We start from the raw sequence: 21,254 nt of genomic DNA, 5'->3' as shown, positions 1-21,254 counted from the left end.
GTGAGTGTGTGTGTGAGTGTGAGTGTATGTGAGTGTGAGTGTGTGTGTGTGAGTGTGTGTGTGTGTGTGAGTGTGTGTTTGAGTGTGTGTGTATGAGTGTGTGTGTGTGTGTGAGTGTGTGTGTGTGTGTGAGTGTGAGTGTATGTGAGTGTGAGTGTGTGTGGGTGTGAGTGTGTGTGTGTATGTGTGTGAGTGTGTGTGTGTGTGTGTGTGTGAGTGTGTGTGTGAGTGTGAGTGTATGTGAGTGTGAGTGTGTGTGTGTGTGTGAGTGTGTGTGTGTGAGGGTGTGTGTGTGGGTGTGTGTGAGGGGGGTGTGTGTGAGTGTGTGTGAGGTGGGTGTGTGGGTGTAGGTGATAGAGAATCACAAAACTCTTGAAAATGATGTACATCTAGAATGTGATAACTGGCTCACTGGGAAATGGGGTTGTGGCGGGGAGGTGGGGGGCGGTGTGGGTGGGGGAGAGTCAATTACAAACTAAGCAAAATAGTTAAAGTCTGTATGGAAGTTTCAAAGTTGTAATCAAACACTCCTTTCTCCTGAACAATCCAGTAATCACAGGACAACAGTAGCACTTGCCCAGGCAGCTTTTATTCCAAAGAAATGTGAAATGTTTCTGTCAATTTTGCAGTAAAATGTTTACATCTGAAAGTCCCGGTGCCAAACTGCAGCTTGGACAGTGAATGAACTCGTTTCTGCTGTAATATGTTTAGTCGATTTCATTGTGTTAAAGGGCTTCTTTCAGTTCCACCTAGCACTGAACTGACTGGCTGATCGTGGGAAATTGGCTTCACTTTGTAGCACAAATTCTTTTCCACCCTTGTTCCCTTGTAATTGATCTTAGCTCATGTCATGTGGCAGAGTAGATCAAAAGGTGAGGCCGACTCCTGGACGTCCAACAGACCCCTCGTGAGTGTGCAAGAAAAACCAGCTTCCAGGAAGGTAGACTGTAGCTGCAGATAATGGGGGCTCCATTCCCCTGAGTTGGGTAGGAGGGAGGAGAGAGGGGAGGAGGGGAGGGTGGGGTGAAGAGGGAGGGAGGAGAGGAAAGAGGTGGAAGAGAGAAAGGGGGGAGAGGGACAGAGGAGAGGGAAGCTGGGGTGTGGGGAGAGAATGAGAGAAGGCAAGAGAGAGAGAGGGAAAGGAAAAGAGAGAGAAAGGGGAGGGTGGTTGGGGAGAGCGGGGATGGATGAGAGAGGCAGGGGGAGGGAGAAAGGGTGGAGGAGAGAGAGAGGGAGCTGAGACAAGTTGAAGGGAAGAGGGAGCTGGGACGGAGAGGTAAGAGAGGGCAAGAGGGAGAGCCCGTGGAAAGGCTGAGGAGGGTGGGAGGATAAGGGTGGGAGAGGGACAGGGAGAGGGAGAGACAGACAGACAGACAGACGGAGAGAAGGGAGAGGGAGAGAAAGAGGGCCAAGGGGGAGGAGAGAGGTTCGAGGGGTGATGAGAACAGCACAGAGAGAGAATCAGTCTCAATCCAATGGATATAAGTTGACAGAAAAGAAATAAGCAACCAATGATTGAAATAAGAATTCATTGGTATGGAATATGGAAAACATCACACTGATGTCAAATAGGGGGGGCGGGGTTGGGGCTTTTGCCTAATGTTGGGGCTAGACAGAAAGAGACTAGACGGTAAGATTGCCATGGGATTGGATGCTCCAAACTGCTCACTGTAACTTGGGCAGAAGATTAGTGGAACAAACAACGAGACCGTGTACGTGGCTGCTTCTCTTAGGTGCAAGTTACAGCTGGAGATCAGGTGAACTCCCCAGCACTCCCCTCCTCCCCCTTGGAAATCCTGCCCTTGTTTTCCATCTGTCCTGTGGCATCCTTAGTCTGAAGGGCTTGGAGTTGTCACAATGCGAGTAGATCCCGACTTCGTGTGACATGAAAACAGAAAGTGCTAGAAAAACTCAGTAGGTCTGTCAGCATCTGTGGAGGGAGAAACAGAGTTAACATTTCAACTCTTCTTCAGAACTGGAGAGAGGTAGGAATGTGATGGGTCTTATGCTGTCGAACAAGGAAGGAGGGGCAGGTGGAGCAAAATAGAAGATCGGGGATAGGTTAGAGGGCAGGAGAGAGTAAGTGAAAAGTAAATGGAACACAAGACAAGGGGAGTGGTAATGATAGTATTAAAGTTTAAAGCTTTCGTCGAGAGTAGGTGTTAATAGCAGAATAAAGGTCAGCACAGTGTGAAATCAAAATAGCAGAATAAAGGTCAGTGGTGTCCGAAAGTACAAACATGAGAACAAGATACGGACTGGCATTTGGGGGAAAAATTCAAAATGGAGGAGAGAGTTCATGGTCTGAAGTTGTTGAACTCGATGTTAAGTCCGGAAGGCTGTAAAGTGCTAAGTTGGAAGTTGAGGCGCTGTGACTTCCCATGATTGTGCAAAAGGAATGATAGCCCATTTTACATCTATCCCCATTTTCAATGAGGTTCATGGAAATAAAAGATCAGGAAGAGATGTCTAACGGGTTGTCAATTCACTCTCACCGCACCCCCCTTGACCATCCTGCCAGGTTAAAATCACCCCCAATATTTCCCCTTCAGTTTAGCAGTAATACAAAAGAGAAAAACAATTACATCAAACTCTGTGTATTCTCAACAATCTCCCGTTGCACAAAAAGTACCATTAGAATGTAATAAAAACTGAAAATGCCAGAAAAACTCAGCAGACCTGACAGCATCTGTGGGGAGAGAGGCAGAGTTAAAGTTTCGAGTCTGTCGAACTTCTTCAGAGCTGAAGTTACCATACCATTGATACGCATTCTCCTTTTCTGCCCTATTCTCGAACACCTTCTAGCTTTCCTTACCAACATCTATTTGGATGATCAAACTTAATGCAGTGATTAAAGGCGCAGGACATACATTGTAAAACAATTTTAATGCATTGTTCACGTGGCCCTCATAGCATAATCATTACTTAACCAGTTCTTACGTGTCTCGTTTTATTCTGATGTCTTATTTATACACCAAAATGCCCTCTTCTGCTGTTTCTCTCTAGCCTCTCTCAACTCCTTGATCCAGCTGTGTTGCATTAAAAATAACACGGGAAGGATCACTACTCTACACAGAGCTGGTGCCTCGTGAAATGCACCTTTAATTGTGGCCTGGGCGGCCATGTTGCTACCAGCTAATCTCCCATGGCATTGCTCATCAGAAAGCAGGGCTCGGGAATGCACCTTTGATGTTTCGTTGTGAAGACAGAGCTATGTTTAACATTAACAGAATTACCTGGAAAAACTCAGCAGGTCTGGCAGCATCGGCGGAGAAGAATAAATTTGACGTTTTGAGTCCTCATGACCCTTCAACATTGAAGGGTCATGAGGACTCGAAACGTCAACTTTATTCTTCTCCGCCGATGCTGCCAGACCTGCTGAGTTTTTCCAGGTAATTCTGTTTTTGTTTTGGATTTCCAGCATCCGCAGTTTTTTGTTTTTATCTCTATGTTTAACATAGCCTGGCTACTTTCAGGAGGTATTTGGAAAGGGGTCTGTTCAGAGTGATGTTACCTCATTAATGGATACATCCTCAATCAGGGCACCAAGCTAAGTTAGAATAGGCAACTTCCAATCTCTGTAAATTAATGGGTGGCTTGCTTTCAACTTTGTTCATGATCCCTGAGGCTCCATGGGGCAGAGGGACAGAAGGAGGCCATTCAGTCCCTCAACTCCACCGTTCAATTCTTGATCTGTACCTTAAATCCATTTACCCACCTTGGTTCTATAATCTTCTAACAAAATCTATCGATCAACAGCAATATTGAGGAAGAGAATTCCAGATTTACACCTTCCTTTGAGTGAAGAAATGCTTCCTGACATCAACCCTGAACACCCCCGCTCTAATTTTAACATTATACTCCCTGTTCTGAACTGCCCCCACCAGAGGAAATAGCTTCTCTCCATCAACTCTTTCAAACCCTTTAATTATCTTAAACACCTCAAGTAGACCATCCCTTAATCTTCTATTCTCAAGTGAATATAAGCCTAGTCTATACAATGTGTCCTGATAACTTCGCCTTCTTATCCTTAGCATCGTTCTTGAGATTGAAGCACAGCTACATGGCCCATTAAGAGACAAGCTTAGATGCCCTTGCACTAATAGAACTGAAATATTAAAGTGTACATCCAAAGAAAAGAGAAAAGAAAGATTATATATGAGCATTTATATAGTGCCTTTCCCAATCTCAGGATGTCCCAAAGCACTTTGCAGCTTTTGACGTATGGTCACTGTTTTAGTGAAAGCAGTTGAATTCCATACACCACCCTCCACAAATAGCAACCTGATAATGACCACATCATCTGCCTTCAGGTGCTGGTTGAGGGATCATTATTGGCCAGGACATTGGGTTGAATTCCCCTGTACTTCTTCAAAATGGCACCATGGTGCCTTTCATGCCCACCTTAGAGGGCAAAAAGGACCTCAGTTTAATGCCTCACCCAGAAAAGTAGCATCTCCAACAGTGCAGCACCTCCTCAGTACAGCATTGGGGTGTCAGATTAGACCATGAATTGGGACTGGAACACACTTGAACACTGGAACAACTTGCTACTCAGTGGGAAGAGCGTTACCAATGGAGACGCAGAAAGGGAAAAGGGTCTGAAGTAGAGAGCTTGGTTATGGGACTGACAACAACACTGTCATCACAGTCCAAATGGTCTCTTTCTGTACTCAGCTTTCTCTGATTCTATGCTTTCCCATTCATAACTTTGAAATACAGAAACAGTAACTGGCAAAATAAATGGTACTTGAAGCTTATGATGTCAATGCTCAGGTCAATTAAGAGGCCACCATCAGGAAGATTGCCTCCGTGTTCTGGCTGTCCCCCCGCTCCACATGGGTTCAGGATCCACATTTGTTCCTGACACTGGGGCTTAACCCTGCCGGCAAAATGCCACCAATGCCAACACCAAGTACTCTCGGGTCAGGAACAGCACAGCCAGATGCAGAGTGAAGCACCCTCTACTCTGCTCCAATATGTCTCCACCCCAGCCTCAATAAAGCCTCACCTATAACATCAGCGTGAGCATTTTGTCTCATTTCCCACACTGGCCGACTAAGTAACATCTCTGAGTAGCTTTGCCACTTGTCAGTGGTTCTGTACAACAGCAAGCCCCTGTTTAATGAGAACTGGGTGGAAACTGCTTTCTACTTTTTCATAAGAGCCCAGCAGCGAGCAGATGGGAACAACTTTTATCCCATCATACTAAACTAGGTTGCATTCAAATCCTTCAATGGTCTCGCACACCCCCCCTATCTCTGCAACCCCCTCCAGCCCCACAAATCTTTGAGAACTCACTTCTTCCAATTCTCACCTTCTGCTCATCCCCAATTTTAATCGCTCCCCCACTGTGGATGCATGCAGGTGCTGGAACTGCACCCTCCATCAATTAAAAAGGCCACTTAACACCATTAAAAAGGCAATTGTTTGTGATTTTACATAGCCCGTGCAATTTTGTGCTCATCGCACGGGCAAAACAGGCAGGCGGGCAGTCAAGGGCGGGATAAAAAGGGTCAGCAGCATTGCCAGTGTGAGTGGTGAGGAGTTTAGGAGATAGTTTGCTGCTGGTTGTTTATTTGAACTTGACAGTTCCATCTCTGTTCTGAGCTTCATTTTTAGCATTTCTAGGTTTCATTTCAGGACTCATTGGTGTCTCCAAGACCCCCGGAGAATTTTGACCGTGTGGACCCTTCCAGGTATCAGACAACCTTCTGTTACCCTGGTAATGGGGATTGTAGTCTCCACTGGTAACACCTCCTCTGAGGAGGGAGAGAGGGGCAGGAGGGAGAGGAGGCCAGGTGTCCCAGTGCAGCTTCCAGGGGAGGGACCTGTGTGAGGAGAGGGGCAGGCACAAGGGGCGCAGGGCCAGCAGGAAGTCCAAGGCATAAGGGGCCGCAGAAGATGTCACTGTCCTACAGCCAGTGTTTACAGGCGGCAATGCAGCTACCTCAATATGTCCGAGGTACAATGCCGAAGGAGGCTCCGCCTCTCCAGCGAAACAGTGACCTCCATCTGTCAGATGATTGGGCCTGAGATCAGCTCTGGCTGTGTGGGTGGACACCCCATGCCAGTGGCTCTGAAGGTCACAGTGGCCCTCAACTTCGATGCCTCTGGATCTTTCCAGGGCTCAGTGTTGGTGTGGGTTTGTGGAGTGTCTCAATCAGCTGTCCACAGTTGTGTCAAGCTGGTGACAGAAGCTCTGTTCAGGTGGGTAATGATATTTATTCATGTCCGTAAGGACGAGGCCAGCCAGGCTGAGCGAGCCACAGGCTTTGCAGCGATTGCTGGGATCCTCCGCATCCAGGGTGCAGTCGGCTGCACACATGTGGTCAGCAAGATGCCAGGGGGTGAGCAACAGGAAGGGATTCCACTCGATGAACGTCCAGACGCAGATTGTGCAAGTCTGTGCAAGGTACCCTGGCAGCTCCCATGACGCTTACATCCTGAGACACTCCCAGGTGCCGAGGCTCTTCAGTGCTCCAGTCTGGCTGGATGGATGGCTGCTGGGTGACAAGGGCTATCCATTGAAAAGGTGGCTTGTGACACCTCTCCACCACCCAAAAACAGAGGCAGAGCAGCGGTACAATAGGAGTCATGGCTCCACAAGGGCGGTGGTAAAGAGGACCATAGACCTTCTGAAGATGCACGTACGATACCTGGACCGTTCAGGGAGAGCACTACAATACCCCCCAGAGCGGGTGTCGCTGACAGTGGTTACATACTGCACTCGCCACAATCTGGCACTGGCAAGGGGGGAACCCACTGGAGGAAGAGGATCTTGATGCAGCTCCACAGGCCACAGAAGATGAATCCAGCGGTGAGTCAGAAGAGGAGCACGGTGAGGAGAACGCTAAGGGCATGGAGCCAGACCTCTGTAACCTCCAGGGAGGCAGGGACACCAGGGACATCTTGATCCATCGCTCCTTCAGCCAGGCTGCCAAAGAACCACTTCCACCTCTTGCTAGGGGTGCTCCTGACATCCCAGATGTCTGAAATGACCCTTTCATTTGATTCCAAAGTCCAGTCCGTGCTGTTCTATAAAATTTAGAGCCACTCATGTCCAGCGTTAAATACTGGCGTACGCTGCACCAAAAGAAAAGGTGAAGCATACTCAGGCCATTAAGACAGAAGCAAAATTTATATAATTTTGACACTCACAACAAATGAATATTACCATATCTGGTGTTAATGCCCACACCAGTAAACATATCAACAAAACATGGCAGAACAGAAGATCACCTGTGACCAGACCCTCTTGTGCTCATGGTGCCTTAAACTTACGTTTATAAGTGCTGCGTCTTGGTGCCCCTCCATCACTGGCACTGGCATTGGAGGCAGCCTGCTGACTCTGGCGTCTTGTTGGTCTTGATGACCTTGGCGGGCATCCTCTGGCCAGTGGAGCCTGTGCTGGCTCCGCCTGGGAGGAAGCGGCCAGTGCCATGGCTGGCATCTCCCCAGTCATCGCAGCCTCACCAGATGCCATGGTCACTGGCAGAGGGGCGGAGGGGCGGAGGAGCTGCTGTTGTCATCCAAGGTGCCCTGAGAGGAGCCCAAAGAGATGACAGACAACTCGTACGCCAACATGAGATCACCCTGGACCTCCCTGCTCACCACTGTTGGACGGGCACCTAGCTGGGATACTGGGTGCCTCATCCATCTCCCACACTGGCACTGACCACCTGAGGCCATTCCCTGTGTGCGGGCTTGCAGGTCCGAGTGCAACCCCAGGAATCCCTGATTCTGTTCCTGGAGCTGTCACTCCATGAGAGTCGCCACTCTCTCAATGGAGGAGGCAGTGTGTGCTCGGCCATGAGGTTCAATGCAGTGCTCATGTTCCGCATGGACTCCTCCACGACAGAGACCATGACATGCAGACCCTCACGGATCTCCACCAGATCCTCCTTCACATCCCGCTGGATATCCAGCATCTGCTGCCTAATGGATGACTCCAGAGGCCCAACATCAGCCTTTGACTCAGCATCATCCTGGTCTCCAGCGGTCCTCCGACTGCCGGTGTCCTGGGTACTCTCTACCTCCGCCTGCTCCTCAAGCGAGTGTGAAGTGCCCTCACCGCTGTGCTCTGACATTCTAGCTGATGACCTAAGGCTCACTGAGGCGCTGGTATCTGCGCTGGTGCCTGGTTCAGGGAGCGGGTGTGATGCAGGTGCATTTGAAGGTCCTCTGGCATCAGCAGTGGCTCTTCGGGGTCCTGCATACAAGTGCCTGCTGGTGAATCTAAGGGAGAGCAACGACATGTCATTAGTTAAAGTCATCACACTGTCACTGTGCAGGGCAGGCACCCTGGTGAGACAGTGGAGATCTGCATTATGGTATCATTGTCTTTCAATGATCAATGGGGACTCCAGGTTTGAGGCTCCCATTAATGATGAGACTACACAAGAATGTTTGCACAATCCGACACTCTCACCTCTGTGCACCGCACTCTTACCTTCGTCAGAGACCCCTGCCTTTCCACGACCGGCTGACCGAGGTGGGTAGCAGCTCTCCAGCTCCAAAGCGTCCATTTCAAACCAGGTCAAGATTCGGAGGTTTGGGGGGCCTCCGCCTGCTGTCCACAACCTCTCTGTGTTGTTATGGCTCGTCTTCTCCTGAAAGAACAGAGGAGCATGGGTTAGTCCGCTCTCTACCTGCAGCGCCATTGCAGCCTGGCCAACCCCAGCTGAGGAACATCTCCCAGGGCACATCCGAGAGGTGGCCCTCGAGTGGCAAGGCACTCAGTCCAAGCAGCCAGGGCTCACCCCCTTGGCCGGCACCAGTGTCAGTGACAGTTGGCACTCAGACTCTAACACCCCTGAGTTTCATGGGGGTTCGGCCACACCTTAACACTTCTCCACAGTGAGCTATGCCAACACGGTACTGACCCTTGCCAAGCGCAGTATGTTGTTGAACCTCCTCCCAAGCATTTTCTGTCTGGTGCGGTGACCCCCTCCCTGCCGTCCCTGGGAACGAGGGTGTCCCGCCTGACACTCACCCCCTCCACGAGGACCACGAGGCTCTCATCCGAGTGCCCACCCGACCTGCCCTCCCGCTTGAAATCTCCAGCTGCTGGTGAGGCCATTGCTCCAGTCTCCAGACTGAAGAAGGATTCTCCCCCGGCAGCCTCCCGGGAGCTGCCTCTGCTGATTTTAAACCACCCGCCAGGTCGCCATTGGACCCGGCGCCTGACAGGCCTCCACCCCGTCCTCCCCAACCGTTCGGGAGATGTGTTTCACGCTGGGCGGGCCTTAGTTGGCCAACCGGCATGAAACCGCGGTGGGGGGCCAATTATGGTCGGGGGCCTGTTTCCTGACCGCTCCCAGGCCCACCGATCGGGCACGCCTGGTGAAAGACTGCTCCAGGCAACAGGAGGCCCCAAAAGCAAAGACGGCAGCCCCCAAATTTAGTGACGACTTTCTGGGGCGCCTGCTGGAGGCAGAGGAAGGCCTCCACGATGTCCTGTACCCCCGCTCTGGCCGCAGGAGGTCCAGCAGAGTCATCAGCCCGGCCTGGGAGGTGGTGGCAGTGGTGGTCAGCGCCACCAGAGCACAGAGGAGGTCAGCCATCCAGTGCAGGAAGAAGGTGAATGATCTCGTCCGTTCCGTCAGGGTAAGTCAACCACCTCATCACTCTCAACTCACACACTCACAAACCCATCACACATCCACAGGGATCTCACACCTCGAGGGACAACACCACTAACTCTCACACACACCCTCACATCTCCATCAGACTCATACCCTCTGGAGCTTGTGTCCCCAACCCTCCCATGGCTCCACTCAACACACAAACATTCCACCCAGTGCCACATGTCCTGCTCACACTCTCTCCATCCGGCTTCATGAGAAGCTGGCTCACATCAACAGGGAGAGGCCCCAGACCGGGGGGTGGAGTGGCCGACATTAAGCCCCTCACTCATGTTGAGGAGTGTGCCATCGCGCTGACTGGTGAGGACGTGGACCCTGCCTGCGGTGACGGAGAGGACAGCGGTGAGCACCCACGTAAGGATCCTGTACCACATTATCCCTCTCTCAATGCAACTGTGTGTGCTCTCTCTCCTGCTTTTGACTCTGCTGCCAGTCCCTCAGCTCCATCCAGGGCCTCACCTCCAGCAAAGAGGACACCTCCCCCATTGAAGAGCAGGAAATAATCAGCCTGGAAGACACATTACAGTGCTTAAACGCACCATCCACCAACGCAGAGAGACAGGCCTCGGTGGGACTAGATCTAGAGCAGGCTTGGGTACACAATCTGGTGGTCACTGCATGGACATACAGTGGCCGGAGGCAGAGTCAGCCGAGCACCCGGCACTCGGAGGGCTGCTGGGGAAGAGGCATCTGTGAGGTCCGAGTCAGATGTTGAGCATCTGGATTTGGCTTTCCAACTCATCATGGAGAGTTAGCAGAAGGTGGAGGAACATCACGCAGAGATGTTGGAAGCCCTCTACAGAGTGGCACATGAGTCGGAGGAATGCGTCCACAAGTTCTCTGATAAAGTGATGCCCACATGTGCGTGCTTGGAGGTCTCCATGGGTAGGATGGCGGGCACCAGGGAGACCTTGGTCCAGCAGAACGCGGAGATGCACGCAGACCTGCTGTCCATCACGGTAACCATGGGTAAGTCCCTGCAGTGGCAATGTGAGAGGAAAACAGCGTTCCTTGATATCCCTCCAGTTGCTCCTTCCTCTCGAGGAGCCAGGCCGGGCCCTCGGATACCCGAAGGGAGGAGGAGCAGCAGCTGGACACCCCTGGGCCATCCACTCAGGAATCTCAGGGGCTGTCCACTCCCTTGAGTCTCCTTTGCTTGTGACCCCCTCAACCTCATCCTCTATCACCGCAGAGGGAGTAGCCGGCCCACAGGAGGACAACCAAAACAAGCCGGAGCCCTCAAGGCCTCGGCTCTCCAGAGGACCCCCACCGAAGTCATCAGAGGGAATAGGGCCAAGCATTGCACAGGCTGACTCCACCCCTGCTGAGGATGTCAGGGCAGCACCTAGAAGTGTTAGGCCTTGAAAAGTTAAGAAATTCTGAACACAAGTGGTTACACGGATGAACACATTTTGTCAATTTATAATCTGAAAATATATTCACTTTCACTGAGTAATGTGTAATGTTGTCTTTCAGCTTCATTGGCAGGCTTTGCGAGTCCTCCCACTGCATCCACCCCCCACTAGCAGTTCAGCTGCAGGCAGCCGGACGACCAGTGATTCTGAAGGGAGAAGTGTGTGTGTGTGTGGCAGGGCCTTTCGGAGCCTCGTACAAGCTCTCTCCCACGCACGCAGAGCCTTCATCCGTCGCACTCACCTTACTGTCCCGAGCATTTTCAATGCTGCTGGCTGGGGTTCTCTTTTGGTTGTCTTTCTGAGCCGACCTGCATCTCCGTCCACCCATCCACTGGTCGCACTCCCATGCAGCACCTGTGCCCATCCAACGCCAGGCTCCGCTCACTTTCAATTTCGGCAGCGATGGTCGCAGTCAAGTTTTTGATGAGTTCCCCCCGTCTTCTCCCCTCCCCCAGTCACCCACGTCCTTTCCCCCATCACTGTAGACACCCCTGGCGTCACCTTCCACTTCCTCACTAGCACCTACCTACCCGAACCGTTTCTCATTCCAGGATGTCCAGGTGAACGGGAGGACCAGCGCTGGGTTAGCTCAGTCAGAAATGGTGAGTAAACCAGGGTGTGATCTATCGCCAACGAGAGAGAGCCAAACAGAAAAGAAATTTAAAAACCTCGTTAAAATCAGGCCAGGGAAGGTTGTGATTCTTACGGGTGGCTTTGAGAGATGCTGAACAATAAATTGAATAAAATAAGGAAGAAGGTCAAAGGCAAATTGTCAAAATGTCCACAAAATTCCCCAGTTGAATTGGGATGGAGCCGACCTCCTATCCAAACTCAAAATGTTTAAATCACTTACAGGTTTATGGTTTCTTGATTGAGGGGTGTCTGAACCAGACAAGCAAGCCACAAAAATTCACCTAAGCAATTGGGAATGAAGGTCTACACAGGCTGAACACGTCAGGATTAACAGAAGAAGAGCTGAAGGACCCTCCAAAGACATGGGCGACATTGGAAGACCCGCTCAGAATCAGGTTCAACTCCGTATTCATTGGCTGGGGTTCATGTCATTTCGACAACGGTGTACAGAATCCATAGACCACTTCATCAGCCCACGCAGAGAAAAGGGGCTCCTACTGTGATTTTTCAAACGCAGGACTAGCAGACAGAATTGTTGAGTTGGTGATCACATCCATTCCCATTGAAGCACTCCAGAAAGATCTGCTAGACAAGCCCAAAACATATAGCACCGACGAGCCACTGAAGGATGGGCCTAAGTCCGAAATGATCCTCGCAGGTCAATGAAGCTTACCCGTCCTAAGGACAACCCCAATTGTTGACGCATTCACTGAATCACCCTAATCTAGCTAGCCATGTGGAGGGTGTGGCCTCCTGCATGCACCAAGGGAATGCCCAGCTTTCCAGCAATCCTGCAAAGCATGTGGCAGAAAGAGCCATTGGCAGCGGCAGGGCACTAGAGCAAAGGCTGATGCAGCCACAAAGAGTCACGCATTGATCCAAACAGACGTTGCACAATGGGTACCTTCAAGAAATAAGAATGACCATCTGGTATCCAATCAGAAACATATACAGGAGGTGACTGACAAACCAGAAAATGACAATGATGTACACGGCAAGAGGAAGACGGGTGAACGCATGTTTCACACCATCAATTTCATGGAAAACGTAGATACCATCTCACCGTCCAAAGTGTTTGACAAGTTTCAAATTATCTGCCCTAAGAAAGATGGAAACTAAAACAAAAATTGCCGGAAAAACTCAGCAGGTCTGACAGCATCTGCGGAGAGGAATACAGAGTTAACGTTTCGAGTCCGTATGACTCTTCATCAGAACTAAAGAGGAATAGAAATGTGGTGAAATATAAGCTGGTTGAGGGGGGGTGGGACAGGTGCAGCTGGATAGAGGGCCAGTGATAGGTGGAGGCAAAGGAGAGATTGCCAAAGATGTCATAGACAAAAGGACAAAGGGGTGTTGACAGTCGTGATATTAGCTAAAGGATGTGCTAATGGTGACATTAAGGGTAGAAAGCAGGATGAGCAAGTGACAGATGGCCCTAGAGGGGGTGGGGTAGGGATCAAAATAGACTAAAAGGTCAAGATAAAACAATGGATGGAAATACATTTTTTAAATAATAATAGAAATAGGCGGGAAAAGAAAAATATATATATAAAAACATATTTAATAATTGTTAGAGAAAAGAGGATCAAAAAGGGGGTGGGGATGGAGGAGAGAGTTCATGATCTAAAATTGTTGAACTCAATATTCAGTCCAGAAGGCTGTAAAGTGCCTAGTCGGAAGATGAGGTGCTGTTCCTCCAGTTTGCGTTGAGCTTCACTGGAACATTGCAGCAGGCCAAGGACGGACATGTGGGCATGAGAGCAGGGTGGAGTGTTGAAATGGCAAGCGACAGGGAGGTCTGGGTCATGCTTGCGGACAGACCAAAGGTGTTCCGCAAAGCGGTCACCCAGTCTGCGTTTGGTCTCTCCAATGTAGAGGAAATCGCATTGGGAGCAGCAAATGCAGTAGACTAAATTGAGGGAAGTGCAAGTAAAATGCTGCTTCACTTGAAAGGAGTGATTGGGGTGAGGAGGGGGAAGTAAAGGGGCAGGTGTTGCACCTTCTGCGGTTGCATGGGAAGGTGCCATGGGAGGAGGTTGAGGTGTAGGGGGTGATGGAGGAGTGGACCAGGATGTCCCAGAGGGAACAGTCCCTACCGAATGCCAACAGGGGGGCGAAGGGAAGATGTGTTTGGTGGTGGCATCATGCTGAAGTTGGCGGAAATGGCGGAGGATGATCCTTTGAATGCGGAGGCTGGTGGGGTGATAAGTGAGGACAAGGGGGACCTTATTATGGTTCTGGGAGGGAGAGGAAGGTGTGAGGGCAGATACGCGGGAGATGGGCCGGACACGGTTGAGGGCCCTGTCAACCACCGTGGGTGGAAAACCTCGGTTAAGGAAGAAGGAAGACATGTCAGAGGAACTGTTTTGGAAAGTGGCATCATCAGAGCAGATGTGACGGATTTGGAAACTACTCATTATTGGACAAGATTGACACAAGTGCCAACATATTACTTCTGCAAAATCTGAAAGACATGTATCCACAGGCATGGAAGGCCATGGTGAGACCCATTGCTGTGAAACTTTCAGCGTACAATGTTTCACTGATTCCATGCACAGGATCCATAGTCCTGGAGTGCAAGTACAATCAACCCTCCTGGGTGTCACAGATGGCCTACGTTGTCGAGACTAAAGGCTTGGGAATCAGCATGCTATCGCACTAGTGACAATCCGTGGAATCAGTCAGACCCCAAAGGGCAGATCAACCTCAGAAACTATTTAGGAATATAACCTAGCACCTCAATTCATGACCTAACATCAAAATATCCAGAATATTTCAACAAAATTGGCAGTTTCAAGAGAGCTGCAGCATTACACTTGCAGGAGAACACAAGTCCGTCAATTGATCTGCTACATTTTGTGTAATGCAAATGCCAGAAGCTACAAGAAGAAACAGTGTAAGATTCCACACTACATAAACTGTGGAAAACCATCATTGAAGGATGGCCTGATTCAATTTGGCATGTCCACGAACGCGTAAGACCATTTTGGCCTTACCGGGATGAATATATTTCTGGAGGTGTCCAGGGTTGTCAGCTGTGATTAAATGTATCCCTGGAGGTTTCATCACATGACTTCCTCATACACTCCAGCCATTAGTCGGCCAACACATCCATCCTTGTGACACATTGTCTTCCCACGCCAACTAGAAAGCAAAAAGGCTCATTACCTAATTGGACGATGCTTGACTGTCAGCCAAACAGCCTTTTCCCCACCCCACCCCCACTCCATTTTCAACATTTTAAAATCTGGTAAAGAGAAACGTTCAAAGAAAATGATGAAAGGAATATTACTTAATGTCCCAATAGTATTTCTCCAGGGTTGCACACAGCGGTGTCCTGGAGATTGATCTTCAGTTCCCAGAGACTCCAAGCCAGCGTCAGCAGTGCAAGGGTTAACCTGTGCACAAATGCCGCCCTCCCCCACCCCACCCCACCCCACTGCCCCCAACCCCAGCCCCGCAAAATGCCACACTAAAAAGCTACAGTACATCTAACTTGCACAATGGACAATTCTAAAGTTAATTTTGAACGAGACAAGGATATATTGCTGCAGGAATCCTCTGTGGAATTCACAGTGAACACAGAAACACAATTCCCAGGATTTACTGCAGTTTAATTTACTGTTGGCAAGGCCTGTGAGCTAAAAGAGGGCCACAGTCAACAGGAGAAAATGAAAGATTTAACACTTCCACCTCCTAGAAGTGGAAGGATATCTCCCCAACACAGCACACAACAATGCCCAACCAGTCTCTGCCTGTAGAACTCAAAGCTGTTGGCAGCAGGCTCATCCGAAGCAGATGCTTATGGGTTCAAGCCTGCCAAACATATCATTTCGGGTGGCAGGTTGGTGTCATACTGCACTGAGGTGCCAGCTGTGGCCCTGGGGGTAGCACTGAGCCAGGATTCTTGTGGGTTCGAGTCCCGCGACCAGAGACCTGAGCATAAAGCTTAGTTTTAACACTTCCCAGTGCAGGTGTAGCCAGAAATGCTGTCTTTTCATGGTGCGTAAAACCGAGGCGCCATCTCCTCACACAGGTAGGGATGAGAGGTCCCATGGCGCTATTGTGGAGGAGATTCCACCCGCTCCCCCACCCCGCCCCCTCCCTCCGTGTCCTGGTTCAATCCTTATCCCTCGTTCAACATCACTAAAATCAGATGATCTGATCATCGTCACGTTGCTGTTTGAGGGAGCTCACTGTCAGCAAACTAGCCTTCGTCTTTCCCGCATGGTTTCCAGCAGCGATTACAGATCAAAAATATTTAATTGACTATAAAGCGTTTTCGGGCATCCTGAGTCTGCCCTGCATAAACTGTAAGTTTTTCTTTCTTCTCATTAAGTGCGATCGTTCAGACGTTTATTTCGAAGCAGGGAGGGGTGGGGAATCCAACACCCGGGTAATTTCTGGGTCCCGACGCCCCCCCCCCGCCCTCACCCTGCAACTGCGTCGCTGTTTGGAGGAGTCTGCCGCTGTTGGAATTACTTCCCTGAAGTGTACCTCCAGTTCATTATAACCAAGTGGAGGTAAGGGTGTCCAATCCGACAGGCAAATGAAAGCAAACTGCCATTAATGGGCAAGGCCACTAGATGGCGGAATTTGCGGCAGACAGCCTCATCTCCCGTCTATCACATAAGGGATTAAAGGTCCCAGCTCTCCCAGACAGAACAGTCACTAAAATGAGATGCTGTAAAGCTCCTAGAGCCTTATGAAGCCATCCCCAGGAAAGAGGAGTGACAGGAAGTAGAAGAGGACCAAAAGAATTGGCAAATTGTCAAAGTATACTAAAAGTTTGCAATGTAATTTTGAAGTTCAAGGATACCCCAAACTACAAGCACATATTGCAGGTTAATCAGAATTGCAGTTATTGCACTACTGTCCTCAATTAATAAGACACAAGACATAGGAGCAGAAATTAGGCCATTCGGCCCATCGAGTCTGCTCCGCCATTCAATCATGGCTGATAATTTCTCAACCCCATTCTCCCGCCTTCTCCCCGTAACCTTTGATCCCCTTACCAATCAAGAACCTATCTATCTCCGTCTTAAATACACTCAATGACCTGGCCTCCACGGCCTTCTGTGGCAATGAATTCCATAGATTCACCAATCTCTGGCTAAAGAAGCTTCTCCTCGTCTCTGTTCTAAAAAGTCTTCCCTTTACTCTGAGGCTGTGCCCTCGGGTCCTAGTCTCTCCTACTAATGGAAGCATCTTCCCCACGTCCACTCTATCCAGGCCTTTCAGTATGCTGTAAGTTTCAATCAGATCCCCCCCCTCATCCTTCTAAAAGAACGCCCTTGCATTCCTTTCAAATTCCCACACCCCAATGCCAGACATTGTGCCACAGTCCCTAACCCAAAAGGTAAGGTTGTTCCACAGTCCCTAGCTCAATCCTCGACACGTGCTACAGTCTCTCTCTTTCCTATGCCTTGTGTAAGTGTAGAGCAACAACCATATTCGGGTGGTTAAAGCAGGTCATTGTTTCAGGTGTAGCAGAGTATATCGCTGTGGTGGTCTCCCTCACATTTGTGAATCACCATCACGTGATCCTTGTCTGTCCTGGGTGACCACAGCCGCACACTGCAGAAAGTTTTTAGCTGTCCACATCTGTATCTGCCATGATTTGTGCGGATACAGTTTAGGATTGCCAATGGGCTTCGCAGAAGATCAAAGCCAGGGGTCTTATGCATCAGGCGGTACAGACACTGTAAATTACATAGCACATATAGCACAGGGACAGGCCCAACCAATTCATGCTGGCGTTTAGGCTTCACTCAAGCCATCACAAAATATGTTGTAATATGCCTTTAAGGGATAGCAGCATGACATCGCCGGAAGGGAAGTGTGTCATGAAATCCACTCTTAGTTTCACTTTTGCTTTTCAGCACAGCATACACACACTGGGCAGCATTTCCCCCCCCCTGTTTTTGGGGGGGGGGGGGGGGGGGGGGGGGGGGTGGTGGTGGGAGAGGTGGGGTTTGTGCAGGAGCGGGTGCGGGTTCCCAATCGGTGCCCCCAATCGGGGGGGCACGCCGGCATTTTATGTGGGCGGGGCCAATTAAGGCCAGCCCAGCAATGACGTCCGCTCGGAAGCGCTGAGCGCCCCCTGTGCGGACGGGGGGTAGAGGGGGTGATTCCCTGAGCCGGGAGTGCATGGTACTGCCTCAGGGAGATCAGCTCAAGTGTGAAAAGGCACGAGGTTTCACCTGTTTTCTGAAGGCTGCCTGGGCTCTTCGGCTTAAGGTTGGACGGGCAGTTCCGTTAATTAGGTTAATTACTTTTTTAAAGGACTTAAGTGGCCTCTGACAGTTCAGGGTCTGAAGAAGAATCATATGGACTCAAAATATTAAATCTGTTTCTCTCTCCACAGGTACTGCCAGGCCTGTTGAGTTTTTCCGGCATTTTCTGTTTTTATTTCAGCTCCGCCGCTGATGCCTTCAAGATTTCTACCTATGTATAAATGTTCTCGTGCGCCCATTCTAAAGAACTGGACCCACAACCTGCTTATCCAATCCCTTAACAGTGATTGGTGCCTTTAAATCATTATAACAACGTGACAAATAGACAAGAGAAATGATCATGGGGAACGAGGAAATGGCAGAAACATTGAACAAACATTTTGTGTCTGTCTTAGCACCAGAAAACACAAATTAGATACCAGAAATAGAGGGTAACCAAGGGGCTATTAAAAGTGAGGAAATTAAAGTAATTAATATCAGCATTGAAAAGTATTTTTTTTTTATTCATCCACAGGATGTGGGCTGTGCTGGCTGGGCCAGCATTTTTTGCCCATCCCTAGTTGCCCTTGAGAGGGTGGTGGTGAGCTGCCTTCTTGAACCGCTGCGGTCCATGTGCTTGATTGGTCTTTGAGACAGCTCTCCCAATTTTGGCACTAGCCCCCAGATGTTAGTCAGACGGACTTTGCAAGGTCGACAGGGCTGAGATTGCCGTTGTTGTTTTGGTGCCTATGTCGATGCCGGGTGGTCCGTCTGGTTTCATTCCTTTTTTGACACTTTGTAGTGGTTTGTTACAACTGAATGGTTTGCTAGGTCATTTCAAAGAGCATTTAGCCACATTTCTCTGAGTCTGGAGTCACATGCAGGCCAGACAAGTTAAGAATGGAAGATTTCCTTCCCTAAAAGACATTAATGAACATTTGAGGAACTTAATTAATAGCGGCTGAGAAAATATATCAGCAAAAAAGGGATTAAAATCCAACGAATCCTCAGGGTCTGATGGCTCATATACTAAGGTTCTAAAAGAGATAGCTGCAGAGATAGTGGGTGCATTGGTCATGGTTTTCCAAAATTTCCTAGATTCTGGAAGGGTCCCAGCAGATTGAAAGTTAGCAAGTGTGACACCGCTATTCAAGAAAGGAGGAAGAGAGAAAAAAAATGGAACTATAGACCATTTAACCTGACATCAGACATCAGTGGAGTCTATTATTAAGGAATGTTAAAACAATGCACTTAGAGAATCATAGTAAGATTAGACAAAGTCAATATGGTTTTATGATAGGGAAATGGTGTTTGACAAATTTATTAGAGCTGTTTGAGGATAGAACTAGTGGGCAGCCGGTAAATGTAGCATTCTTGGATTTTCAAATGGCATTCGTTAAGGTGAAATACAACAGATTAACATAAAAGATAAGGACTCATCGAGTTGGGGGGTAATACGAAAAGAGGTTTGATTAACGGACAGGAAGCAACAAGTAGAGATGAACAGAGAATTTGCAAGTTGGCAGGCTGTGACTAAGAGGGTGCCTCAAGAATTGGTGCTGGTTAGCAGCTATTCACAATCCACATTCATAACTTTCACAAAGAGACCAAGAGTAATGTATCTAAATTTGTTGATGGTACAAGGGTAGGTGGGAAAGTAAGCTGTGGGGAGGATACAGAGAGACTGCAAATATATATTTGAGACAGGTGAGAGGGCAACAAATTGGCAGGTGGAGTGTTATGTGGAGAAGCGTGAGGTTACTTACATTGCTAGTAAGAACAGAAAAGCAGAACACTTTTTAAAAGGCATGCAATTTGTAAATGTTGCTGTTGAGAAGGACTTGAACGTACTCATACAAGGAACACAAAGTTAGCATGCAGGTACAGCAGGCAACAAGGCAAATGGTATGTTGGCCTCTATTGCAAGGAAATTAGTGTACAAGAATAAAGGAGTCTTGCTACAATTTTACAAGGCTTTTGTGAGGCCACACCTGGAGTAGTGTGTGCAGTTTTGGTCTCCACGTGCAAGGAAGGATACATTTGCAATGGATGCTATACAGCGAAGGTTCACGAGATTGATTCCTCGATTGAGAGGCTGAGTAAATCCGGTCTATATTTTGGAAAGAGTGAGAGATGATCTCATTGACACATACAACATTCTGAAGGAGCTTGACAGGATAAGCACTGAGGAGTTGTTTCCACTGGCTGGAGAATCTGGAACAGGGTGGGGCACAGTCTCGGGATAAGGGGCCGATCATTTAGGGTTGAGATGCAGAGAAACTTCTTCACTCAAAGGGTTGTGAATCTTTGGAATTCCCTACCCTAGATGGTTGTGGATGCTCCATCATTGAATAGATTTAAGACTGAGGTAGATTTTTGGTCACTCAGGGAATCAAGGGGTATGGGGGAGTGGGCGGGAAATTGGAGTTGAGGCAGAAGATCAGGCAAGATCATACTGAATGGCGGACCAGACTCAAGGGTCTGTACGGTCTACTCCTGCTCCTATATCTTATGTTCTTTAATCAGAACTTTGGGTATGCATTCAAACTGGCAGTTAACTTCTTATTAGATTCATTTCATTGAAGTGTTTGAATTCCTAATTTACACTACCGATTCCTCCAATGACAACCGATCAAGGACCTTCTTCCTCCGAAGAAGGCTCATATTGGATCCAAAATGTTAACTTTGTTTCTCTCTCCACGGCTGCTGCAGACCTGCTGAGCTTTTTCAACAGTTTCTGTTTTCCTTCCTTCATAGGCCAGTTCTGTCGACAGCTCTTAAAGTCAAAACCTCTCTGAACGTTTGTGCTTCGGGATCATTTTCAAGTTTCGACCCTGGGGGGGGCGACAGCAATTTAAACCAATCGGCTGTCCAGAGGTGTGTAAATGGCGTAAGCAGCGTCCAGCTTGCCTGCACAGCCAAATTTCACCTCCTTCCTTATGAACCATCAATGGCAACGTGTGAGGACTGTGAAATTTTATCAAGCAGCAGAGTTCCAGAAAGTCTAGCGGGTTGAACATTGCACCCATTTTGGTTCTACGTTCTTCATTACGCAAACAACATTACCTATGTGAACAGGAAAAGGATTCCAATCCTTCAATGTTCAGTTCATTTGAGAACATCAAGAACAAATCTTGCAATTTACTCTTCACTTCCCAAGAAACTGTCACCAGACCTTCAAGCGTTCCATCCTTTTTTGGCATACACGACATATCTCAGGGTGATTCCAGAGTGATCCAAGGTATCCTCTCGAATCTTGGTAGCGGCACCTGGAAAATATACCACAACACCAGGTCAGCATGTGTGTAGTAAAGGCGTTGGCATCCACCAGAGGAGTTATCAAG

This window comes from Cetorhinus maximus, chromosome 6 (assembly GCF_964194155.1).
Source record: "Cetorhinus maximus chromosome 6, sCetMax3.hap1.1, whole genome shotgun sequence".
Taxonomy (NCBI): Eukaryota; Metazoa; Chordata; class Chondrichthyes; order Lamniformes; family Cetorhinidae; genus Cetorhinus; species Cetorhinus maximus.
This window is presented reverse-complemented; position numbering follows the sequence as displayed.